Source organism: Fukomys damarensis, unplaced genomic scaffold, assembly GCF_012274545.1.
Source record: "Fukomys damarensis isolate Sample0158 unplaced genomic scaffold, DMR_v1.0_HiC HiC_scaffold_9, whole genome shotgun sequence".
Taxonomy (NCBI): domain Eukaryota; kingdom Metazoa; phylum Chordata; class Mammalia; order Rodentia; family Bathyergidae; genus Fukomys; species Fukomys damarensis.
In genome coordinates this window covers 17274273-17280610 of record NW_022900921.1, presented here as the reverse complement: position 1 = coordinate 17280610, position 6338 = coordinate 17274273, and positions in this window count along the sequence as shown.

Below are 6338 nucleotides of genomic sequence, written 5' to 3'. Positions count from 1 at the left end.
CCGAGTGCTGGGATTACAGGCGTGCGCCACCATGCCTAGCATATTCAGCATTTTGGTAGCTCTATCATTTTGTTTCCCTTGATTCTTTCCTCTAGAATCATCACAAAATTGCTTCTGTTCAACTGTGTTTATTTACAGAGGGGAGAGAGACATCATATTTACATTTCCACTTTTTCTTGTCCATTCAGCTGTCTTTCCAAGTGCATAGAGAAGGACCTAGGAAAATGATTGTCAATCATCTGTATTCTCATACTACATGGCTATTTTTCTGTCCTTTTTATCTCAACTTCCAAGATTTTTCCATTTCTAGCTTTCCATCTAGTTCACAAGTCTCTCCTCAATCCCTTCTGACCTACTACACCTAGCTTATAAACATGAAGTTATTTAGGTAAAGCTAAAGCAATTCAGATAAAGCTGCAATAAGTTAGCAAATCAACTATCTTAAAACAAAGACACAGCATTTGTCCAGAGATGGTTCTATAACTTAACTGCAAGCAGAGCCAGGTCAATTTGCAATAATTTATAAATCACCTGCTGCTAGTATGCTGCAATTATTGGGCACTTTGCCTCTTGCTTTTCTATCTCCTCTTGTTTTTTGTACAGAATATTTTGTAGAAATGATTTTTAACATATACTTGTCTGGAATAGAGAACTAGCTCTGTGGTAGAAAAATTGCCTAGATGCACAAATATTGAGTTCAATCATGAGCTCTAGGACTGGGAAAAAGAAGAATACACAAGTTTATTTCAAACAACAGAACCATCTCTTCAAACATAAATGACCATCTTTGAAGGCTTGAAAATTTATTTGCACTCCAATATGAAATATTAGCCTTTGTTTTATATTCTGGAAAGAAAGAAAAGGAATATATCTATCTATCTATCTATCTATCTATCTATATATAGATAGATAGATAGATATACACACACACACATACTGTACTTATAATTATTATGCATGTACAGAAGCATAAGCATTACCTATATAGGTATATCCATGCTGAGAAAATAAATGTCTGATAAAGTGTTGAATCATACTTAAATTATTCCAATCTATTTTTATTTTCAAAAACAAAATAGTGAGGGTGGTGGGAGATCAAACTACTTTCTGGAAAAATAACTTGGACATACATTACTTTTTCTCTCTTTGATAGGACTGGGATGATTATTTGCATGTTAAAAATTCAGACAAGGAACAAAAAAACTGATAAAATTGATTTAGTGTACATTACCAAAACCTCTTCAGACGTATATATCTAAGTCTCTCTTATTTTGTTATGTAGTCTTATGCTATCCCTGGGGACATTATTTTGTGGTATACTTGTTTGGAAAGTGTCCTTAATTTCTCCAAATAAACAAATGCAGAAATATGGTTTACATCAATCAGATTTCATGATTTTATTTCTTTTATCATATCATCATCATTATCGTCATCTCAATCGTGATTATTATTTAAATTGAAGGAAGAAGGGAAATGTCAGAATCATTTTCTCAAATTATGTCTCTTTAGTCTCCTACAAAGTGTGTCAAAATCTGAAAGGGAAAAATCCAGCAATATAAATTACTGGAAAAACTCCACAGTTGTTTCTGATACAGATATATTTCTTTCTCCTCTAGTTTTATATCTTTTCTCCAACCACTGATCTATATAATTACTCCAGTTTTTCCACTTTGTTTTGTTTTGCAAAAAGAGCATATAAATCATCTAATACAATCACAAGTATCACAATTATCTGTTAGTTAAAAAAATCAAAGTAAGCTTTTTCCTTGTTTCTAATCAGATAGTGGAGTAAATGTACACAAATACTGATGTACTTACTTTCAAAAATCATTGTTATTGAACCTCAAGTACCTATTATTATTTTTCTTTCCTACCAATGTAAGCATCCCTTTAAAAAAAAAAACTGTATGAGTCCATCAAAGACAAATATTTTAGCTTCAAAATACTTCCTTATTTAAACCTTTATGTTCCTGAATATTATACTGCATTAAAAAACATTCATAATTGTGGCATATTAACTTAGTACTTAACCTTAACAACTACCACGCGGACGTCATCCCTGGAAAAACATCAGTAATCATCATTTTTATATATTTTTATATCCTTATAATCAATATTGCAATCTAATGAACCAGCTACATAATCACAAAGGGTTACTAGTAAGTTTAAGTTTACTAGTAAGACATTTACTATGTCTTACTATTACTATTATATTACTATTACTTATTTAATGTCTAAAAAAAACTTAAACTAGTTACTAGTTTAAGTTTACTAGTAAGACATTTTTTGGCACACTACATGGACACGTGACGTATTTATAGCAAACTGCATGTGGCACTTGTTGTCTTGGACGGGGTCTGTGTTGATTACACTGGCTAAGTTCACTGTAAGACTCAAGATCCAAATGGTTTGCTGTACACACGTGTGTCTAACGTGCACTTCTGTGGCTTCAGTAACAGTTATCGCTTTAACATTGAAAAGATTTCTCCATTGCATCAATTGATATTTACTCATTTTATTGGTTCCAAATTGCCAGGATCTTTCTACACCAATTGCATAGAAACAAAGTATAAATTCACCTGGTTTATCAGCACTCAGACATAGGCCACAAAAAATTATCACTAGGCCTTGGCATGCAGACCTGTAGGAGGCACAACTGCCTAGAGCTAGCCTACAACTCTTGCACCAGCTGCCCGATCTAAGCAGAGGACTGGTAAGATGCTGAGCTGGGCAGTCACCTGCAGATCCCCCATGGCCCTGGGTGACCCCCCCTGCATATCTGGCCTCCTCTCCTGGCTGTGCTGGTACACGAATTCAAACCACAGAAGCATGGGGGATCATGAAGCCCATTGTGCTGAGCTCTAGCCTTGCTTTTCATTTAATTCACACAGTTAAAGGTAATCAATTAATAACTACCACAAATCATCATTTTCTAGTCTGTGCTTGATGCCTTTGTGTTGCTGACTGTATCATTAGGGCTAAGATGTAATTGATCTAGTCAGTTGTCCATCCTGATATAATGAAAAAGAGATTGCCTCAGAGTCATTAGAGACTCGAAACCTAAACATAATCTACAACAGGAAGATCAAAGTATTAAGCCAGGTATCAAACCATGGACAGTACCAACAACAAAACTATAAAAGGGAAGACATTCAAACAATGCTCAAGGACAAACACAGACTTCCACTTTTAAAAGGGCAAATTCTGGGCGAAATAACGTAGAAAAGTCTGATAATCAACTACTTTGACACCCTGAACTGATAGCACGTGAAGCAATAAAACAAGATGAATGAGGCTCTAGAAAACTTCAAAACAGAAATAATTTCACAGACAACTACAGAGATGGTGAGCAGAATGAATGATATGATTAGAGACTCTAGAACAGAAACAGATAAAAAATACATGAGCTCAGGACCATGATAGAAGCCACAAATGTCCAGCATAGGAAAGAAATGGAAACCATGAATGCCCAATATATGGAAGACATGGAGCCCATGAAACAGATTCAAACAGATATCCAGGAGAATAAAAATTGTAGTGAAAGTTTACAAAACAGATTGAGCCAATCTGAAAACAGGATATCAGAAATAGAAGACAAGATGGAGATCAGCGACCATGAAAACAAGGATCTCTTAAAAATACAGAAATATGAGAAGTCATCCCAACACGTCCTAAATGATACAAAGAAGCATAATATAAGACTGAAAGGAGTCCATGAAAACGCAGGAGAAATTAATCTAAAAAAAACTGTTCACAGAATTAATGACAGAAAACTTCCCGAACAGAGGGGAAGAATTTGACTTACAGATAAGTGAGGCATGTAGAACTTCAACTACACATAGACATATAATAATCAAGATCCCAGAAACCCAACCGAAAAACAAAATACTACAAGCAGTTAGAGAAAAGAAACAAATCAAATGCAAAGGAAAGTCCATCAAAATCACAGCAGAGTTTTCAACACAAATCCTCAAGTCAAGAGGAAGCTGAAGCGAGGTATTTCAAGCCCTAAAAGAAAACCTCCAACCTACATTGATGTATCCTGTAAAACTATCTTTCAAAATTGAAGGGGAAATAAGACACCTCCATGACCAAGAACACCCAAGAAATTTCATGAATACCAAAGCACTCCAAACAATCCTAAAAAATATCCTAGAAAAAGACAATGAAGACCACAACTCCATGAGGCCCACAGAGCAAACCCAGCAGGCAAGGCAAGAAATTAAAAGTAGAAGGGGAAAAAATATAAAAGGGCCAAAGAAAGGAAAATAACACAATGATGATAAGTCAGTACATATGAGTTATAACCATCAATGTTAATTGGTCTCAACTGACCAATCAAAAGAAATCCACTAGCAGAACGGATTAGGAGCAAAATCCAACAATATGCTATATACAAGAAATGCACCTAGTTCAAAAAGAAGCTCACAGACTCAAAGTAAAAGGATGGAAAACAGTTCATCAGGCAATATGAACACAGAAAAAAGCAGGGATAGCTATCTTGTTTGAAGACAAAGTAAATTTCAAACCAAAACTAACCGAAACACAAAGAAGGTCACTACATCCTTTTAAAGGGAATAGGCCAAGAGATAGAGATGAGAATCATAAATATATATGCACCAAATAATAATGCCCTCCACTGTACAAAGCAAATATTAAGGGACAGGAAAAAACAAAAAAGCACTAACACAGTCGTAGTGGGGGACCTAAATTCCGCACTGTCACAAATAGACATGTCATTCAGATAACAAAATTAATAATGAAATACTAGAAGCGAACCATGCTTTTGAATGAATGGACTTAACAAACATCTACAGAGTGTTCCACCCCACAAAATCAAAATATACATTATTTTTCACTGCATATGGGTCATTCTCCAAAACAGAGCACATACTACCTCACAGAACACATTTAAGTAATTGCAAAGGAGTTGAAGTTATCTCATGTATATTATCAGACCATCGGGCAACTAAGCTGGAGATCAAAAACAAAAGAAACTGCAAAATTTCACAAGCACAAGGAAATTGAATATCACCTCCTAGACAAACAATGGGTCACAGAAGAAATCAGACAATTTTCACAATGAAATTATAATGTCAATAAAACATAGAGGTATCTATGGGACACAAACAAAGCAGTTCTACGAGGGAAATTTATAGCAGTGAATATCCACACTAGGAAAACAGAGCAAGAGCTCAAATTAAAAAACATGATGTTGAAATCTTAAGCTTCTAGAAAAAGAACAGCAGACAAACCCAAAACTCATACAAGGAGGAAATTAAAAACATCAGAGCAGAAATCAATTTAATGGAGACTAAGAGAATGATACAGACATCAATGAATTGAAGAGTTGGTTTTTCAAAAGAATAAATAAAATCAATAAACCCTTAGCCAACCTCATCAATATAATGAAAGAAAAAGCTTACACCCATACTATTAGGAATAAAAAAGGAGAAGTCACAACATATCCAGCAAAAATCCAGAGGATCATCAATACCTACTTCAAGAACCTGTACTCTAATGAAATGGAAAACACAGAAGAGATGGATAGATTTCTATATACATATGAATTACCAAAGTTGAATGAAGAAGATAAAAAAATCTTAACACCCCAATTATAGTCAGTGAAACTGATAATGTAATTAAAAATTTAATAACAAAGAAAAGCCCAGGTCCTGATGGATTCATTGCTAAGCTCTACAAAACATTTAAAGAACTACTGCCAATACTCTTTAAATCTTTCAGTGAAATTGAAAGGAAAGCAATACTTCCAAATTCATTCCTGGAAGCAAGTGCTACTTTTATTTTAAAACCAGGGAAAGACACAACCGAAAAAAGAAAACTACAGGCTAATCTCCCTAATGAATATAGATGCCAAAATTCTCAATAAGATACTGGCAAACAGAATACAGAGGGTCATCAAGAAGATCATACACCCTGACCAAGTTGGATTTATCCCAGGGATGAAAGAATGGTTCAACACATGTAAATCAATAAATGTAATACGCTGTATCAACAGAGTCAAGGACAAAAAAAATATGATCATCTCTAAAGATGGAGAAAAAGCATTTGACAAAATTCAACACCCATTCATGAGGAAAATCCTGCAGAAAACTGGAACAGATGGTCTTTATCTCAACTTGATAAAGGCTATCTATGAAAAACCAACAGCCAACATCATACTAAATGTTCAAAAACTGAAAACCTTCATGCTAAAATCAGGAAAAAGACAAGAATGTCCACTGCCACCACTCCTGTACAATACAGTTTTGGAAACATGAGCCACAGTAATTAGACAAGAGAAAGAAATAAAAGCAATAAAGATAGGAAATGAAGTT